This window comes from Paramormyrops kingsleyae, chromosome 15 (assembly GCF_048594095.1).
Source record: "Paramormyrops kingsleyae isolate MSU_618 chromosome 15, PKINGS_0.4, whole genome shotgun sequence".
Taxonomy (NCBI): Eukaryota; Metazoa; Chordata; class Actinopteri; order Osteoglossiformes; family Mormyridae; genus Paramormyrops; species Paramormyrops kingsleyae.
Genome location: NC_132811.1, coordinates 8,419,794 through 8,441,855, shown reverse-complemented (window position 1 = coordinate 8,441,855; position 22,062 = coordinate 8,419,794). Strand labels below are relative to the sequence as shown.

Genomic DNA, 22,062 nt, shown 5'->3' with positions numbered 1-22,062 from the left:
ACAGCGGCGTTTTTCACTTTTCACTGTGAATGATGACGACGCAAAGCTTGCAATTTGCAATACATGTAAAGCAAAGTAAGCCGTGGGGAACCACCACGACAACGTGGTGAAACATCGGAGGTAAACTTTAAACTGATTTTTAAACATATACTAGATAATCTTGAAAAGGAATAATCATTAAAATAGCAAAGTTAGCCAAGGTGTTTTCATATGACATAGTAAAAATGTTTCAGCGAAACTTTAACCCCCTGTGCTATAATGTTAGTACTATATAAAGGTATGAAAAAGCCTTATCTTAATCTAGCTTACTAGCGATGTAAGAAATGTATGTGCATAACATGCGATGTTGATATTAATAATATTACCCTGCACCTATTATTGGAAGAGTATAGTATACTTCAGATTTATTCGGAGATTTGTAACCTATGGTCTTTTTTCGTTTTATGACAAGTAAAAAAGGAGGAAAAGGTCAATGGCATGTTATCTGGTGAATTTAAACACACTGGGAAATGATACAATTAAGTTAATCTCTAAATGCCAGTCCATCAAAGGCTCATACGTACTTTCAGATAATCACACTCATGTGCAATTTAGATACACCAGTTTGTTTAACTGCATGTCTTAGGGCAACAGAAGGAAAGTGTAATATTCAGAGGGAGCCTTTGCAACACGGGGAGAACATACTATACACTGGGCGCAGGGGAGGGATTTGAACCCATAACCCTGGACTAGTGAGCCAACATGCCACCTGTAATATTTACCCTTTAAATTTAATCACTTACTAAAACCCTAAGACCCATTGCATTCTTTCATTCGGTGGTTGCTAACCAGTTGATCATGATCGCTCGACCGTCACAACATTTCTAGTCGATCGCAACACAACTTCAATTCCCTCCCAAACGGCATAATATACTGAAGGGCACATCCCCCCCGCTTTAGATGTATTCTCCATTAGTAGAGTATCGTGCATTATTTCCCTCCATCCATCCTTTCCCTTTCTTACCCTTTCTTCCTATTTCCCTTTCACATTTCATTCCACACATTGCTTATCACCTCCCCTTCCTTCCAGGGGTGTCTATGGCGTCTGTCATTAGAGCTTGCAGCTGTGGGCCGGAGATAAAGATTATCAGAGCACAATTCACGTCCCACTACAATTCTCTAAATAGGCCGACTTAAAAGCTAATTAAAAAATCATTTGTCGGTTGATGATTTTATAATATTGCCTACAATGAGCTCTGTCACATCGTCTTCTCTCAATTCCGGAGAAGGCCGGCGTGAATTTATCAAACAAAGCGGCAGGACGAAAAACAAAATGCAAAGCGCTCGCCGCTAGACGTGAAAGTACCTCATTTACGATAAATACCTTTTGTCTGCGAGCCCTAACGATGACCATTTACTGAAATGGCAGTGTTACATTTTCACATTACTCTGACAAACATGCGGAGCCTGAACAACAAATATTGCTTTTCTGTTTGTGAGGGGATATTTTTTTTTTGATAAATCAACAAAAGGCAAATAGCAAGCTTGTCTGGGAACCTTCCACAAAATTGTATGCATTCTAAATTATTAAAGTATTGCTGGGTGAATAAAAGCAATCCAGTCAGGCCACCAAAGACCGCTGCACAAAAGAAAAGTGAGTCTCTATTAAATGACACTTTTGAACTCTCTATCCTGATTTCTAGAGCTACCAAAACACATTCAAATATACCTATTTCAGGTAATTCATGGAACATGATGTTTTTCATAGTTTTTTAGTGAATGCTCTTTCTCCCTCGCACCTCTACTTTATTTGTGAAATGACCTTACAAATTCACGAGTCTTTGAACTCACCTGTTGGGCCCGTCCAGTATAGAAGTCTCAGCCACAATTTCCAGATTTTGTCCCGATTTGATATAAACAATGCCACATAGATTTGAATTAATCTCACTCCAGTAGAGCACTAATCTATTTAAGAGGCAATTATACATTTCCATCATTGTATACAAGCAAGAGATTTATGCCACCCCCATCCAGATTTCTCTCTCCCTCGTATATGTGTGCACAGGGGTCCAGCTTTTGTTTCTCCATTTTTATGAGTCATAAATATTCAAAATAAATCCCTGCTTATTGGCGTGCATAATTTAAGACTTTATTAAAAGAGCCGGGCACGTTCTTTCGCCCGAGCGCAGTTAACGTGCTCCTTGATAATTCCTGAGGCGGCCCTGAGGAGATACTGCGGCTGTGAACTTCAGACAGGCTGCTAAGGTCACAGAGTTCCAGTTATCAGCTCACAAAGCTAATATACATATTAAGAGGAGGGGGGGGGGGGGGAGATACTGCTTACCGGCTCAGCATCTGACTGGCTGAAGTTCTATGCATACGGTAAGACTGCTAGCTTAGCTCACAGCTGTTGAATCTCTAGGGACTTCTTCTCCAAAAGCGCTGACCCTGTCGAGAAGCCCGGCCAGCAGAAGCGGGGTTGAGCACCTGGTACCAAGTGGCCTGCTTCACGTCAAGGCTCTGGTCAAAAGGTCATCGTTCTCTGGGTCAGCCTCTCCTCATTTTATTAAAGAGAAAGAAACCCACCGCTGATTAGACTAACACTTTTCATTGCAACACAGAAAGAATCTTATTCTATGCATAGATCTAAGATCCATTTACCTGTACTTTCATATCCCACCAGAATGATGGTTTAAGCTAACCATAAATTTTTCCCCTGCAATACAATTTTCTGTGAATTTTCCTAGTTTCTACATTGTATAAATTTTACATACACATTAATTGTACCTATTTTAATTATACTATTCCATTTACAGTAGCTTACTCAACTTGCCTTTAAAATATACCGTAGTTGTACTAAATGTCATGCAATATGTGATAATACAGATGACTAACCAGGCTATAGTGTATCAGTTTAAATTTTTAAATGATGTGCAGTGTCTGTTATCATATGAGTTAATTACAATAGTTTCTTCCTGACAGGGGTGAGCCCCTCACTTCCATATGAAGTACACACTTTAATACAAGACAGATTGAATTTCCTCTCATTCCGAATGCCTACAGAGCGAATGACTAATTGAATAAAGATTGCGTATCTCTCCATCTCATACCCACGTTGCAGGTGTAATTGAATCAAAATCGAGCAAATCTGACCTGCCCCGTACGAATTGAATAGCTTTTTGCTTGTATGATGCATCTATAAAATTCAATAAGGAGCGAGCTGATTCATGAAAACGAAAGCAGTGGAGAGAGCAGATATGTTTGCTGGGGCTGTGCTCTTTCATCTCCTACACTCTTCCATCTCCAACAGGCCAGTAAACACAGGCCTGAAATAAACTAAACGCACGATTAAACTGGATTATCAACCCACGGAAATGTAAAAAAAAACAACGTAATTTACTCTGAAAAGCTCAAATTGATTAAGTGATGGGTTCTTTTCTTCCATACATTATTCAACTGCTTTGCAGTTGTATTTTAATCTAAAGTAACTTACACAGGTTATTTTTCCTGTAATTTATCTAGATCCATTTTTTTTTTATTTTACACTGGAGCAATTAAGGGAAAGTAGCTTTCCTCTAAGGTAATTTAAAGTGCATCTCTCTGATGTACCCTGAGTTGTTAAGCAGGGATCCTTTCTTTGTGTGCAGGCAACTGTTACTGAGCTGATAACCAGATGAACTTGCCTCTGCCTTCTCATTTAATAAGTCACCAGCAAAGGCAAATTTAATAACTTATGAGAATGAGCTGTGACTGGGTATTACATCATTGTTGCTTTCATTGTTGCACCTCAGGTCTTCATGGGGAACAGATTTCTTGAATGAAGCTTAATATGTTCAAGTGACTGTATATTATTCTAATGGGAGAGAAGTGGTTAAATTTTTATTTAATTCACCAATACATGAGCGGAACACTTTAACAGGCTGGTGAATTTACGAGGGGTGGAATGCAATATGTTCAAGTCAATCTATTCTGAGTTAAGGCATGGTGATTTATGCATAGACGTCTAGAAATTTAACCAGCGGGCTAAATGATTACACAAAACTTCCTCTGGGATTCTAGTGTTGACTTCACTTAGCTAGGTGGTCTTATGTTTACCCTCAAAGCATCACATAAAGATCAGATTTAAGAAGTGCATACAAATACCCACAGCTAGTTTGGTGTACCTAATAACATTTTAAACTTGCGTTTCCCTAATACTCCACTCATGCTTTTAATTCCCTCTTTTGAGATCCAGCTGAATGGCTTTCAACTTCCTGTAAATTGAAAGAAATAAGGAAAGTATCTAATTTCATGGAGCTTTCCTGTACCAGTATATCAAACTTTCTACTTAAGTTCCACACTGAATGGTAACTTAATGTTCTCTTTTCGGCAAGAATAAATTCTTAGAAATAGTTCTATCCATCCATCAGCTTTCTACACCCGCTTGTCCTATGCAGGATCGCGGGGGTCTAGACCTTATTTCAGAAGATACAGGCGCAAGGCAAGGATTCACCTAGGATGGAGCGTCACCCCATTGCAAAGAAGTAGGTCTTTAGCTGCTATTTTTAAAAAAACATACAACGTGTCGACCAACAAAATGCCAATTGATGTGGTGGTCAAGTGCGCCTGATTGATTTGCTGTGAGGACCCCTTTTCTGGACCACATACTTGATACATTACACAAACGCATCGATTTCTTTCTCTCCCGAACACTCTACGCTCGCTACTGCAGAGCGAGCCATAACTAGCCCCATGGCACTCTTTGGATGCAGAGCCATTGAAGGTACTTCTCAGACTGCCAGGCCACGTGGCGCCACACGTACCAAGGTTAATTAAGAAACGTTGTGTCATAGCGGTCAATAGTTGTGCTGCCCTCCTGTGAACCGTCCTCTGCAGTTTAGATGTTTACAGTGCCTTGTTATTTGTAAGGCTGTAGTAAATGGATCGATAGATTAGGTGACTGGGCTCAACTGGAAATATGAAGAAAAGAATCTTAATCGATAGCCTTACTGAATCAATCATATAATTCAATATGGTTAAAAAAATCACGTGAATTATTATTATTATTATTAATTTTTTAATCATGGGATTAATCTACGGTTAACCAAGGTAATGACTAAGCAATCAGCCAGTGTAGCAATCAGCCAGTGTAGCAATCAGCCAGTGACTGTTGCGCCTTTTTCATTTTAGCTGGCAAAGGTGAGCAGAATCATCAGTCACCTCCAGAGTCCTTTTTCTGTGTTAATGAGCTGTGTAGCTTTTCACTATTTTCACTGCTACCTAGAGACAGAGCGCTCATTGATCATGGCGAGTGCCTCTGACATTTTACATGTATGTGAAGGACACTGTGTTACTTAAAAACACCAAAGAACTATTTCTTGCCTCTGTTTTCAATGTCTTAAAAGTTTAGCATTCATTTTCGTTCAGGGCATCTTTTAAACCTTATCAACCCAGTATGGCTGAATACTCTTTTGTAGAAATGTAAATTACCTTTCCTGAAATCATTTAGATGCTATTTTTTTAAACTATTTTAAATTCATGTACTAATAAGCTTATAATCAAAAAAGAAGGATGACTAGAGAAGAAATACTAGTTTGCTGCCGACAGTTAGTGTTCAAGACCAGACGGGTGCCTGCAAAAATGGGCCGATTCTAGAAAGCTGCGTGTGTTACAGTATATATTATATTACATATTATAATGGTATATGGATATTGGAGAGCTGCCATGTCAGTAGTGAGGGCCTCAGCCAAGCTAACATGTTTATTGTTTTATTTTTTATCAGAAGGCTTCGCTGTCCCTCATCCACAGTGCTTGTGAACCCTACCAAGCTTATGTTAATGAAGGCCTTTAGATTCCCCAGCAAAGCCTCCGTCTTTCTCTTTGAGCATGTGTTACCCTGCCTGCTGACTCTTAACTTCCCCCGTGAATCCACTCCAAATCAACATTTGTAATGAAAGACCACGTAACCACAACCAAGCTGCTCGAATATCTTTGAAGAACTGTAGAATTAATAGTAAGCTAATCAACTAAACACTGAGAGGATTGTCACAGGGACATTAAACAGGATGAGGATGAGTCTACCACTGTAATTTGAAGTGTCTTATGATAAGGTCAAGACTTTATTGCTTTTATATTTTAAATGATAGACCTGAATAAAATCAAAAGCAAAGCAGGTGTTTAGAGTGGGACCACGTTCTTGACCTTTGCTACTCAATGCTCTATGCTTTCTTCTAGAAAAAGACCAAATTGGGTATAAGATACAGTGGTGCTCACAGCAGCTAACACATTTCTGTGATCTCTAATTTATAGTCTGTCATCAAAAGTTGCCTGAGTAAGATGGGGGGGGGGGGCGGGAGGGAGGTCTTATTACCTTTTGAATACCAAAGTCAAATTGCTTTAGCTCTCAGGCAAAAAAAAATCCAGAATCAAATAGATGGAAATATGCAGTTTTAAGAGTCCAGCCTTAGACCTCGGTTACTCTCCCTCCATACCTGTTAAAGGTTTAGGTGGGTGTGGGTGGTACTGCCCCCTGAAGCACTCCCTGGGCTTTTCAACACTCTCAATGGAGGGCAGCCCATAATGTGATGCATACAGAGAAACTTTCCTCAGCTGAGATAGATTCCACCAGCATAAATGCAGAGTGGGAGGGGAGCTAGATAGGTGAAACTCCATTGTTATCTCGCACATAATATAATGACAGATATAGCTCTTCGCTTAGTGCTTCTTCAGATTCCATTTTAAAGTCCTAGAGGTTCATTTGTAACCTGCCCAGTAACTAGGGGAGTTTGGTAGAAAGTCTTATTTGGGGACAGCCAATCAGGAAGGAGAAGGGAAAACAAAAGCCTTGTGAAGAAACGAATGCAGCATTGTTTTGGCAGAGAGGTGGTTCGTGTTTGGGGGGGGGGGGTCCTTTTTACAAAAGCAGAACATGTGAATATTTGGGGTTTGAGGAAGAAGTGGAACAAGTCAACATGAAAAATCACAAACGGTGTTAGAAACTATAACTCACTCTCCTGGGACAGCGCTTAGCCCACATCTCACACAGAATTATTGGGCGATAACAGTATGTGCACTTTCAGTAGCTATTATTTTGGCCTGCAGGTCTTGTGGGGAGATGCTTTTTAATGACTGTTTCAAGCAGATTTAAGTATCTTAGCAATAAAACAAGACGTGTCCTCCGTGGGGTGTTTAATTACTCTGTGTTATTAAAGAGTTTAATCTGAATTAACTTTACCTGAATCAAACCTGTTATATATGTCAAGGAACTTGTTGTTATGGATTAGGATTACCATGGCTTTCCGGTACCTTAATACTGACTGCTCTCTTGAGATAAAATTGAGAAAACATCCCAGTGAATAAACTGTGATACTTATCATAGTGTTGTGCCAGAGCATGCTGGGACATTGTAAATAGGCCCTTGTTTTGTTATTGTTGATACTTGTTGTGTTCCCAGTTGTCATGTCTGCCCTTGCCTATGTCTTGCGTGAACCCTGTCTGATTCTTACTTGTCTTTAGCCATTGTATGAATTACCCACCGTGTGTGTACCTTACTGTCCAGCATCCAACATCCCTGCTTTTCGCTGGTATGGTGGTTGCAGTGCTTGTTTGGTGCCTGCACTAGTCCTTTTCAGAGCTGATTAAAAGGTCACTCTTTTCCCCTCAAAGCGAGTCTCCTTGTTTCTTTCTGCCTTCGGAAAACATAGGTCACCGAGAATTTGAAATTTTTAAAAGTATATAATTATTGAAATACTCCCTAGTGTTAATCATTTCCCAACTGCTGTCACCGTCAGATGTTTGCAGATTTGTTCACCTGTCATTCGTTTCCTTTTTATTGCTCCACCCACTTTTCCACAATACAAATCATTTGGTGCCGTGCAAAAGGCCCATATGGCAATTAGGTAGAGGTTTGCAACCCCTATCACTGGAAACCAACAACCTGCAGGCTGCTGACAGATAAATATAGCTACATATTCTGACCAGACAAATTACCCCAGACTCTTGTCTTGCCATTGTTGTGGGATCAGAATCAGTAAATTAGCCCAGACTGAAGAAGTGACCTCAGCTGATGGTCTGTGCTTTAAACAGCAAATACACTGGGGAGAGCTGCATGTATGAAAGTCATCTGAGAAATCGTGCAACTCTCTTTTCAATACATAATAAAAATGAGTTTATATTTTTATAGATAAAAGTAACTAGCTGTTACGTTTAAGATTGTACTCATAATATAAACCCATCTCTTCAAAGTTTAAAAAAAAAAAACAAAACATAAAATCAATATTTTGGGCAGACAGATTACAAATGAGGGAGCTGAAGAAATACTCAGTGGAAGATTTCTGTTTACTTCCAAGCATTAGTGAATTTAATTTAACGTGTATATAAAAAAAATGGTACAATTATCTAGAAAGAGCAGCTTCCTAAATGGGTTGGCTGAGAGCCCATGACTTGGCATCTTCTTTGTAATCTGATAGCCAGAAATGAACAAGAGATGCCAGACCAAGAAGAATTTGTTGCTGTAGCACTTTATTACATGCCACGCTTGGGAAACAGTGGCTGTTACTGAAAACGCACTGATGTCAACGGAAAGCTCATGCCAAGGGGTTCGGTACCGTGCCCGGACGTGACAGTTTACATCGCTACCAGAGACTGCTTCAGCGTCTTTGAATGATTAAGCGTTTGGCCTCTTTATAATGACAAAGGCTGCTGACATTAATACAACTGTATTGTTGCAGGGACCTGCCAAGAAGATGGGGTTTGTTTATAAATAAAGGAACGATTAGGCCTGCCCCTTCTCCAGGCCTTCAGGCAGAGCCAGAGTTGTACAGTCGTTGTCATGGAAGTGACCTACGACCTAACCTGGAAGCACTACCAATTAACAAGCTCCTGCCTATATAAACAGTCAGGCAGAGCTAGGAGCTTAGTGTTCTTCCTCCCTACTGGCCAGTCTCAAGCCCCGTTTGCTGCATTTTTAATCTGTGGCTTTCTTGGTTGTCACTCTGTTAAGTCTTTGACCTGAACCAAAGTATGTCACATGGATGTGAACTGGAAGTAACTCTTAAATGAAAAACATTTAACTAGAAAAAAGGGGGCAGGTTTGTGCTGTGGCCATGCAAACTAGGCAAGTAAATCTGTGCTCTTTAAATTTCCCTCAAGATTAAATGAAATAAAGCGCTTCTCATTTTTAGGTCAAGGCACCACAATATTTCTTTATGCTAAAGCCTCCTGAAGTTGGAATTGGATGAAAGCTCCTATTTTACATGAGGCCTTTTTCAGAAATGTATGAAATCTGATTTTCCCACTTTCTGGGGAAATGCACATCTTTGAAAGCTAAAAATATTAAGATAAACTGAGCTAAACTAAGATCCTTATAAGATGATCATTAAACTCACAAATTATTTGATGAGTAGAAAGAGTAATTTTACATTGAGTACAAATCTAGCGTTTCATCCAGAGAAGAATGGCTTCTGTCAAAATGTTAATTTATTGAAACAACCACAAACTACAGTCTCCTGCAAACAAACATTTTTATTTTATTTATATACACAATGTATATATATATGTATGTATGTATATATAAGCAGATATTATTACACTGAATTGCATCAGTTGCTGGACTGTTTCTTCACACACATACTGTGTACACACAGACACATGCACACACACACATATATATGTGCATAATTAAAAACACAGAAATAAAGTTTTAAATTCTGAATAGATGCTGAATTTTACCTCTTCTAAATGCATTCACATAACAATATTACAATGGCAGTTACATGCAAACAAATGTACACAATAGATTAATTAATAAGCAAGTATGCAAATAGATTAGAGTTATTTCAGGACAGGATATATTATTAGGATACTATAGTTTACACATTTTGAATTTGGGTGCACTGTATATTGATGTGTATTTATAATTTGCAAACCGTTTACAGGGTTCTGCCTGATTGATATGTTAAGATCTACCCCAGTCAACAGTCTTTTAAGCAATAATCCTTCATTGGGCTTGTGACTGCACTACAGGCCTCTCCTCACCACTTTCACCATCAGTTCTCACCTGCCAATAGGGTTTGATGAGCTTGCTTATATGCTGGTGGGGTCCTGTGGACGGCCAGCAGACATAGTCAGCAATCAAAGCGCTCCTAATGACAAGGACAGCAACATGTGTCAGACATCTTTCAATCAGGATGCAACATCCATGCCCAGAGGAAGGGGTGAGAGACTGCACTCTCAGCATTTTCAGCCCAGAAGGGTTAGCTCACTGCTGGAACATCTATGTTACCATTGTAGATGCTTGTACTCTTTTCTTACTTTAATATAGGGTAATGCATATATATGGAACGAAAAAAAAAACCTAAGGTGCTACCTAGAAAATCTGAAGTGTGCCTTTGCATGTAGAAGCATAGCTTGTTTTGTCATCCCTAAAATGTTGCGCTAAATATATCCACCCGTGCATTTTCAGCTGGTGAAATCTTAAGATTTACATTGCCTATACAGTCAGTCTGAAAAAGATAAATACATTTTAATGTGATCCCAGCCTGCTTCGTTTCATTTTCTTTTGCACATGTACAAATTTACATGATCTTCAGAATAATCTGATGATAGACATAGTTACATCCATTGCTAAATCAGTCCACAATATTATACATGTTAAGAAAATGACCTTGTCAGACACTCTCTGTGTGTCATACATTCTCTCTGCAGGTGTCCCACATGTATCAGTACAGGGTCCTATGTCACCTGCTATCTTGTCTTTTGTAGATGACACTGCCGGTTTTTCCCCTGTCTCTTCACTCATACACTAGATGTCAGTAGGTCAGATATGGACTAAGTGTCACTGAAAACTCAACTTGACTTCCCTTGATGGGGTTCGCCCTGCAAAAAAATCTCTCTTTAGCCTTTGCGATTCCCCTTAGGATGAAATTCTCCAACCTCCAGGACAACTGACTCTGGTCCCCCCTCATTAACTGCCCAGAAATATTTTATTTGTATTTTTCTACCTAAATATAAATGTTTTGTACATTCTTAAAGATTTTGTATATCCTTGTAAAATTGTGTGTACTACCTAGATGCATGGAATCACGAATGTGGAACAGATCTTCCTCTGATTAAGTAAAGCATCTTCTAACATATTAAATATAAATTTGGGGCAGGGTTCGGTGTGTGCCATCTGTTGTAGCTGATTCACATGCCCTAATCTCATCCCAAAGTACAGTAAGTCCCCAAGATACGAACCAGTTCCATTCCGAGAATGGGTCGAGAAGTTCGCAAGTCCAACAAAGTTAGCCTAGGTATCTAGCTGATGACACCCCAACCCCCATCCTTCAGCTCCCATCGAAAACATGAAAACATACAGCTATTTGTACATAAGAAAATGCTTTTAAAAGTTACTATTTTTATTTTTTTGTTATAAATTTGTGGTGTTATTTAGCAAGAAACAACTGAGAGTTTTTTTTTATTTCCATTGTTTTCCATGTCGTTGTTTATCATTATCGGGCTAGTCTACACTACACATGCACACCTAAATTACCTCTCTCTCCTCAAGTCCAATCAGAAACATTTACATAAGAAAATGTTTTTAAAAGTTAATATTTGTATGTTGCTAGCCTATGTTAACATAAGCGAGCCTATGTTACTATACCAATAATAAATATGCACACCCACTGATCTCTCCTTCCCCCAACCCTGTGGCTTCTTCATGAGATTGGAGGAGATTGAGGGGTGAATGTGAACTTGATATTTGATTGTATAATTCCACACATCAACATACAACTTTCTGTAGAAGATTAACATGATTTTTTAATAAACAAAAACAAAGCTGACTGCTATTCCCATTAATTATAGCACCTGTGTAACACTACAAAAAGTGCCAAATGATGCAGATTTATCCTTCAATCCATATTTTTCAGTAGCATGCAGTATAAAAGCTAACAGCAGCTGATAATTATACAACATCCCAGCTCTCTGAGGAAGGCAATGGAAACCAGATGTGCTGGAATTGCACAAATTGTACAAATAATTTAAAAACTCTTCAAGGCCTTCATATTACTGCATATTTCTTGTGTTTTTGTGATCTGCTTTCTGCGCTGCATTGTTGACGATTGTAGCCTGAAAAATAAATCACTTTTATTCCGACGTTGACAGCCAATATGACAAAGTTAAATTCAATATGCAGTCAGGGAGCGGAGTTAATTTTAAAGTTCTTGTTATTTCTCTTGCTCTGGCCACATGGGGGTGTACAACAATAAGATATGTCAAAGGCAAAGGGGGAAAAAGCAAAAGCCATGTCAAGGAGAAAGATTTCCAAGCTGGGAACCTCATATCAAGATAATAATGAGCCTGACATCACAGGCCTTTTTGTGACTGCCAAGTGAAAAGTGTCATTAGGGTGGCGTGTGCAGACTTTAGAAAGTGACAGACTATTATGGAGGCAAAAAAAAAGGCATGTGGGAATATAGAGCCCGAGCAGTACTGTGAAGTCACATGACTCGTTTACATCAACGCTACGGACACGGCATTACGCTCAGCTGCTGAAGGTGAGATTCTGACCGACTCGTCATACTGACGCTACATGCCGAAGGCAACAGCATGTTCCGTGGCCATGAAACGGTGGCAGAAAATGGCAGAAGAGCAATTTGTCCAGCCTGCTTGTTCAGCCCAGCAAACTGCAGATTAGCTTTGCTTTTCCCCCACCGTGATCCCTGCTACTGTCAGCTTGACAGAAATGCCTTAGTCCTGTGCAGCACTCACTAAGTAACACTTGGGTTCTCTGGAAATGTAAGGTCTATGCTGAGCAAATGAAATTTGAGTGCAGTGGACCTTTTGAAATCCCCTTCTTAAAACATAAAATTGGAGTAACAAAATGCTGATTTTTCATAAATACAAAATGATGCATTTTAGAACATCCTGCATAGAACTCTGCATTTAATATTTATCTGAGCTACTGAGATCTCTTTATGTGCTTATGTCTATAATGCTAGCCTCAGAATTATCTGCTCATTGCTGAAAAATACAGTAACATGATGTGTTCTCTCTCCCTCCATTATAGCCACCCCAAGGTGATGTGAAAAACGTTAACTATCTTGTAAACATGACAAATATCAAGGTCTGGGATATTTGGATGGTAAGTTAACATTTGATACCCATAGTTGAATGCGGAACAAATGGCCAGAGACCTGAGTGACTTTGGTAAGGACCAAATCGTTAGCCAGACAGCTGGGTCAGAGCATCTCCGAAACGGCAAGGCCTGTGGAGCGTTCCCCGTCAGCCATGGTGAGTATCTACTGAGAGTGCTTCAAGGAGGGGAAAACCATTATACATATATATATATATATATATATATATATTGGACAGCTAAGACTTTTCAATTCGAGATGTGAACGAAGGCTGTCCCATCTGTTACAAACCAACAGAAGGTTTTTTAATGACAGTCGTGGGAGCAATGTGCCACGACATACACTGCATCGAGCCCTGCTGTATGTGGGACTATGTAGCCTCTAACTGAACTTCTTAATTCAGGGCATCCCACAGATGTTTGTCCTGGCCGGGCACATGATGCAACAGGACCAGCTGACCTTCTTCCATTTGTGCGAGGTCCATTTCTAACACTTACTTGCCCATTGTCAGCACTTTTGACAGTGGACAGGGATTATCATGGGTACTCTGACTGTGATTTGTGCCACAGTAGTATTTCCATTGATTTGTATCAGACAGATAGCCTTCATTCACATCTCTCATTGATGTGTCTCGGTTGCCCGATATCCTGTCAGCGGTACATGATTTTTCCATTCTCTGACCATTTTTAGTAGGTACTCACCACGGCTAACCTTGAGCACCCCACTGGACTTGTAATTCCGGAGAAGCTCTCATCCACTCTTCTGGCCATAACAATTTGGCCCTTGTCAAAGTCACTTAGGCCTTTACCCCTGACCATTTCAACACATCAACCATGAGTCAATGGTCAATGCTGTTCCCTTCGTGTGGGTGTGGTCATAACATTTTGGCTCATTAGTGTATCAGAAGATATTTTTTTGAAGATTTGTGTCATCCAGCTCCATCAAATAACGCTGCCAGTTAGTGAATTGATGACCTCAACTGAAGCTATAGGGTTACTAACAATATCATTAACTAGGTAAACAACATTTTTAACGAAAGTAGGGTTACACCGAGTAAGAAAAGTATGGAAACAGGCTGGTTATTTCAATTATGATCTATGATAATAATTACATTTGTGTGAGAAGGTCCAGGTGATTTGAATTGCATATAACATCCCAGAAAGCGATTCAGCATCCCATTACCCACAAATGAATCGCACGTTTAACTAAATTTTGCATGCATGGGGTTCATTTCATCCAGTTACTTTTTTAGTGGTGAATTGGTTATTCTACATTACCCTGTTTGTGTCAGTGCACAAGAGTCTAGGGCGTTCATTCTCTTCCCCGTATGTGAAATATAAGATTGAAGGTAACAAGTAGTTTCTGAAGTTGGATGCATGTATTACATGTATTGATTAGAGACTGGATACCTTCCTGTTGCAGTGGGAACTGTGAAATAATTTTCTTTAATCTCAGTAGGTAAGAATGTATAAGAATGTGATGAAAAGTAAAAGAAAACCATTCAGTGTTAAGTTTTCTATGCTAATTTTAAAGGATATTTGTATTTCTGGACAAATTGGTACAATATGAAGTATTGCACACAAAAGTGTTTTCATCCTGTCTGCAAACAGTTCTGTACAACAGCGTCCCACCACTTGCCAGTGTGCAGTTTCATTAATTACTGTGAGGTTGCTTGTCATCCCACGCTTAAATACACAGGCACATTTTGCTAATGAATCTGTCCACGGCATTTTTCACCAAAAATAAAAGCCTGGCAAATTAACTGCATGTTAAAGCTATCCTAGCACGGGCTGGCTTAATTCAATAGACCTTGACACGTTGGCTTTGATTAGCCAGAGGAATTGCCCGTCCGAGTTTTAACTCTGAGCATGTAAAGTTTGACTTTCCTATACTGGTGAGTGGGCCTCAGTTTTCTCCTTGTCCATATTCACTGTATAATTCACCAGCTTGATACATTTCCGCTATTGAGTTCCATCCGCATTAACCTATAAAAGCAATTGGTTTGCCTGTCTGACATTAAACTATTCACTAGCAGGTCTCCGGTGCAGCGTTGCAACAATCCATATATTATTAGAGATCTCTGAAAACTTTGTAGAGGCTTAAACACTCAAACTCTGTATAGAAGGAAAGATACTGTATGATACTTAGTCAACAGAAAGAAGAAACACTACAGTCTGAGCAGGTGAGAATCTGAAATTTTCCAAACATTTAGACTTGAAGACACTTCCAGTACATAATTTCAGATTTGAATGCACAGGAGATTTATGATAACTCTAAAATATTCCATACAACACATCAAGTTCCACTATGGTATCAAGTCATATCGAGTGGAAACCATCCATATACAGGTATACAGTGTAATGAAATAATGTTCTCCCAGGACTATGGTGCAGTGTGCAAATAGAAAATGCCAAGGAGAGGATTTTCACGGTACTTAAGTAAGTGATGTTTGTGGCAAGCTGCTATATCCTAATAAAAACCCAATATTGAGAACCTTATGTCATACTGTAACGTAGGCCTGTTAGATGTAATATTTTTTAACCAAATCTGACAAATATGAAAGATTCACCAAAGATTTAACTGTCACTTACTCCTTATGCTGACAAACAGCTGTCTTACTAAACAGCTTATCGCGTCTTTGACATGAAGTTGTGTTAAAGTAACAAGATACATCACATACATCAGAAAACTGAAATGCTCAATCGAAAACGGTCATGTTCCTCATTTTCGCTTTCAGATGAGGCTCTGTAATGTACCCTGTGTTTGCAATTTTGGATCAAGCTACAGCACAATGCGCAACTTTGAGTTTAATAATGTCACCCTCCCGTTCAGAAGAGCACAGAGATTGGTTAGATCACCATCACTGAAATGGTGCACACTCTCTTTCAAATAACATTGCTATTAATGTTTTCGTAGTACATCCTTCTTTTATGGGAAACCATGTTTCATGTTCTTCTGAAGTGTGGCTCTTAAACTGTTAATTGCCAACTGGCACAATTAGCAGAATACGAATAGCTGCTATAAAGTGACACAAATAATTGCAACAATTAATCATGGTTTACTAATTAAACAGTCAATATTGAGTTAATCCTGTATTTTTGGCATAACTTATTTTTCACTTAAAAAATTACTATTTAAATAACTTTAAACTGGGATGCTTTTTGCAGATAAATTTTATGCAATGTCTCTGGCATAGCCATAATAGACAGTGAGTAATTATGTGGAAAATAAAACTGTCGACTATATTATGACCAGTCATGTATGAAAGGATTTAATTTTATTAAAAACTTTTTTTAATTGACCGTGTGGAATTATTAGATAGTTTCCTCACCTTCAAAAGCACTGAGGCTTTATTTACATACATGCATACCAATTATATGTGTACTATGATATGGAAGAGTGTAAATTATTAAAATATGATTAATTTTCATGTGCAGTGAGGCAATCGTAAAATCTCTTTGTGTGTCCTGTGAGAAACAGTGTAATGAGACAGATAAGTCAGACAGGGGGGATATATATGATGTAATAAGCACACTGCCATCAGGCTTAAAGTTTAAATGGACTCTCTAAGCAGGGGGGTACCCTGCCCCTTTAAAATGTTTCAAAAATGAAAAAAAAAACAAAAAAAAACAGGTAGAGTCATTAGATTGTAGCTGTCTAGCTGGTTTGCAGTACGTGCTACTAATCAGTAATGCATTTATTTCATATTTAGTGCAGTGGCTATTTGTGGCCAGCAGGGGTCTCAAACTTTGGGGGCCCCACGCAAATGCATAGTGGGATGAAAACACCACTGCTGTGCCTAAGAAGTGCTGCTCTGGACTGGCGCAAGGCGGCCCTGCATTTAGCAGGACTCTGATCAAATTCCACCTTCAACTGGATTTTCTTGAAAGCTGTTTCCTGTGAAATACACTGAGACAGGCAGTACAGCAGTGAAATACATTCCAGCCAGACACTCATCACGCAGCCAGAAATATAAAAATGTGGTGTAATCCCTGTGGGATTTAGCCAGCAAAACGCTTCAGCTGCTTTGTGCATATTCTTTCGGAAACATGAACGAGCTAAACCCGAAAATTTTCAACTTAGCATATATTTACATTTTTTTTTTCCCGTTTCCTTCCCACAGATTTTTTGTAAAAGAATACAAAGCTTTTTCTAAGGTATGACGCTCAGTCATTTATATATATCAAAAGCACAAGCAGAAAAGTTGACAATTAATGTGGATTTTATAATAATGCAGCTTTATTATAAAATCTGGAACTTAATAATAGAGTAAATGTTCATGTATGACTTGTTATTCATTACAATTCTATGTGTGTTACAGTGGAGCCTGACACAGGAAGGAAGAGATGATCCACATACTGACTCCAGCAAACAGAAAGACTTTATTAAACTCAGAAAAACACACTAAACCAAAAGACCACAAGGGGTAAAAACAAAACAGGTAAATGACAAGACTACGGCAGGGGCAACACAGGACAACTGTAATAGTACAGCAGCAAACACAGGCAACAACAGCTACAGCACACAACAACAAACACAATGACCATCTAAAGAGTAAAGCAAGGGCTGGCACTTAAATACACAGGTAATCAAGTGCGACAAGAAATGGGTAGGAACAGTTAACAATCACTAGAGAACAAGAACACCAAGGAACAGGTGTGGGCAATCACGGACCAAAGGTAGACTAGAACAACAAGGGTAACTAAACATTACTACAAGCAGTGAAATACAGAAAAACACCATCACAGGACTAACTCCCCCAAAAAAACACAAAACCATTAAAGCATTGTTGAGGATGCCTCAAACCTACAACAAAAAGGGAGCCTCTAAACCCAGTTGCTCACAATATCCATTAAGCCATGCAGTGGGCTGGAGAACAGAGGAACACACAAGGAACTAAGAAGGGGATAGCCAAATGTAGAACTGTTATACACGGGGAAAGATCCTGACAATGTGTTTTTCAAGAAATTCCTTATATGCATCATATACCTGCATCACATATACCTGCATCACATTTTCACCAATGTTTTTCCTACACCACAGAATTTTCCTGCTGTCAGAGAAAAGCTGTCATATTTGAACATTTGTTAATTACAGTTACACATTCTAATGTATAATTTATACAACCAGAGATACTTGGTGAATGATCGTTTTTTATCATTAGTCATGTTTATTAACATTTGCTGAAATTGGCTATTTCTTTTGAAATTATACATATTTAATGTTCCCTTTCCTGTTGTTAATTTTTAATTACCACAACTAATCATGTACAGTAACGCTGGGCTTTTTTCCACATTTGCATTTTATTTATGGGAAAAGAGTTGAATGCCTGTGAAAAAAAAAAACATATGCACATAGCCACTTTATTAGGTACATCTGCTCATTAATGCAAAAGCCTACTCCTCCACTAAGAGAATCAGGTGCCTGCAAAATGATACAGTACAGCATTTAGACAGAGTCAAGAGATTCGGTTACTGTGAGACGGATGATCTAAGTGATTTTGAATGTGGTGTGATTCTTAGTGCCAAATGTGGTGCCAGCGACTCAGACACAAGCATCATCCTGTCAGGCATTACAGCATCCAGGGTTTACAGAGAATGATGCAATAGACAAAAGGCATCCAGTCCGAGGTAGTTCTGTGGGCAAACATAACTTAAGAGTGGTCAGAGGAGAATGGCCAGATTCGTTATTGGCCAACAGGAAGGCCACAAGTACACAAATAATTGCTGCAAAGAGTGGTATACGGAAAGGCATCTTTGAATACATCGTTCGTCAACCCTTGAAGCAGTTCTGGAGATAACGAAGGTTCCTACCTAGTGGTACCTAATAAAGTGGCCATTGAGTGTGTATCACAAAATGTTCCACAATATAAGCAGCTGTATCCAGAATGAGCAAATTCACACTGCAGAGAAAGTCATGTAAGAAATAATAAACATGTTTTGTAAACTTCACCGCATTACTTAAACATCTTTGCCCAGGGCTCAGAGACAATAACCTAAGAAAACATTACAAAATAACTTATTTCCACCCAAGTTAAGGCAACCAATGCAGCAACAAAATGGTACTAAACCAAATGAGTAAGTTTTGCATAAATATCCAGCAAAACATATTCTTGTACGCTTCTCCCTGGAAAGTCACTTTGTATCCTGCTGAAAAGAATTCTTAAAATTATTATATCATATCCAGGAAAAAATAAAAAAATAAAAATAATGATCCGAAGAGTGCCGGTAGAGGAGTGTGAAATGCATTTCTCAACAGAGATCCAAAGAGGCTAAAGAGCAGAGAGATTGAAGCAATAAGAGATTGCAGCTACGGGCAGAACAGTGGTTAACAGAGGAGGATTTTATTTGAATTCGGTGAGTCACTGGGAGTGCACAGAAAATCTGAGGAATATGAGAGAAATAAGTGAGGTTTCCTCTGCTAGCCCTGAGCCAAGCTCTGCCTGCTGCCTTTGTTTCACTGCATTTCTACAGGCCTGTAATCAATTAGACCGGCCCTGAATTCACTCCGATTTGCCTTCTGGGTCTGATTTATTTTTACACTCTGATAAAGTAAGGTAGTATAATAAAAATGATTTCACCTTATCCAGATGAAAGAAAAGATTTCCCCAATGTGCAGGGCAACCATTCTCCTTTTTTATTTTGTGCCAATTATTTTTCATTTACTCACAGACCATAATTTCCATTGAAACTCTCATATATTGATATTATTATATACGCATAACCTGCTCATGACGTTTGTCACATTGTAATATTTTTTTTTTTAATGATTGTTTAAAAATGGATGGATTCTAAGAAGAAAATCAATTGCATATTGATTGCTTGATTTTTTAAGTATTTCAATGCAATCTAAAGAAGTTTTGTTCATGTTATATTTGGCCATATTATGTGAAATGTTTTTAACTGCTAATAATGATATATTTCTGTGACAGCATTCTCCTTTAAGCTATTTTAATGGACTGACATAGCCTAGTGATTAAACCAGTGTGAAGGGCACTCGGTAAATGTAGTGACATTGCAGGCACTAATTGATGGATATTCTTATTTTCTCAGATGACTGTTTCAACCTACCTTGATGGCCACTGGGCTTTTGAGATACGACTTTTGAGATACGACTTTTGAGAGGGAAGAAAAAAGTGAAGCAGAAAAAAATGACCTTTCACAAGCATAAGTGTTATTTGGACAACAAAACATTAATTTGAACAAACCTTGGTGAACTAATTACTTTGGATTAGCAACTTAATGTGACATTTTATAAAATAACTAACCATGCATATTATGGATGTACCTATGTCAAGACTATGTAAAGTAAAATACTATAACACTGCTTGGTTTTCTGCTATCAAAATTTTAAAAAGCATGCATTCTGAGAGAACAAAAATAATACCAGCTTGATGCTTCTTAGACTTGTTTGCTAATGTAATAGTATCTTTCTCCTTCAGATCTTTATTTACAATTGTAACCGTTAAAATGTTCAGATTCAATTTGGTGTGACGATTGTTTAGAAACGTTGCAAAACAGACGGGCTACAAATACTTTTTTCATGGCACTGTGCCCTCATTGACTTAATAGCATTATCTGCTCTATTTGAACGAACTAGCTGCATGTCATCACACGGCCCATAAAATTAAGCAACCGAGAAGCATCTTTTTCTGCTCTCGCTTACTTCTGAGAGTGATTAAGTGCTAAGTCAAGCCCCCTTGCTGTTTGGCAGTAGATGGCGAGTCATATGATTCGCCTTCATAATCAGAATCAAAGGATTCTCTCAGAACCGCTACTTTAGCTGAAAAAAAAAAAACGAGAAGCCAGTCTGCTTTCGTCTACTATGTCTTCCTGACCTCATCTTCCCGTAAACTTCATTATGTGGGCTTCCAAATGACATACACATAGGCTTAAATATGGAATATGCTGGAGTGATTGGGTTAATTAGCGCATTCTGTCATAAAATGCCCGCATCAGTGACTTAAACTGAAAATTGCAGCACTGGTCTGTTACAATGCATCATATGCTGTCAAATGCATTGTTAACTATTTTTTTCTCACTGCTAACATTTCTATTTGGATGACTTCGGAATTTGTTTGCTGAAATGTTAAGATGCTAATTCTTTATTATAATATATTCTTTTATTGGCTAGTCTTACAGATTTCTTTGAGTGAAGGCTCTTTCAGTGTTTTTGAGGGCCTTATTCTAAGCTGTTTCCAAGCTTGGCACCATAATAGCCCCAGGTCAATATGAAGAGCACAGTTTGCCTGTCTTTATGGCCTTATAATCGTGTCCATTCATATTAATCCCTGCTGCTTTACCCTATTGATAGCTCGCTAACAAGATAAAAACAAATGAAGTCAGATCATGCCTTTGCCAAAATGGATGAGGCTGGTATATCAGGTGCTCAATAATCCTTGCAAATCAGCACTGAAGGTCAGAATGCAAAAGCATTGGATTTTTAAGTGTCTTATTAGGTTTTAAGAACACAATCTTTATCACTGTAAAATGTATGTGTCTCACAAGCCACTTGTTGTGTGGGCCAAGAGTGTGGCATTATACTTAATGTTTTTTTTTTCTAAAACAGTGTCAATAATAGTAAGCTCAGATTTTTGATAATGATATAAATTTGCTTGTTTGTAACCATCCAGATTGTTTAAAGTTTAATGCATTAAACCTGGTGCCGCAGGCAAAACTACACTAAATGTGAGCAATTTACAAGTCTTGTCACACCGTACTATGGCAATTAGCCTTGGCTAATGTGTATGGACAGAGTGTGTTCACCTTTTATTTTTCTGCAGGTCATTAGTATTCTGTCCATTCCCCTGCTCGTGAGCAAGCCCCTTCCCCCTACACTTCTATATTAATATCAATATTTTAAACAATGGAATACGAGACGGAACAATTATTTTAAATTGAATCCTGTTTCTAATGAGCACATATAAGACTGATTTCATACTTGCGTGCGAATAGACTTTATAACTTCAACATTCTTCAAAGTTCGCACA

At 38.6% G+C, this 22,062-nt stretch overlaps 1 long non-coding RNA gene across 1 annotated transcript; it reads left to right on the top strand.

Moving 5' to 3' along the window:
* Window positions 1-21,162, top strand: LOC111860459 (uncharacterized). The gene is made up of 3 exons (XR_002842029.2): window positions 1-120; window positions 13,007-13,081; window positions 20,126-21,162. It is a non-coding gene; the product is annotated as an uncharacterized lncRNA (long non-coding RNA).
* The last annotated feature ends 900 nt before the right edge of the window (window positions 21,163-22,062 follow it).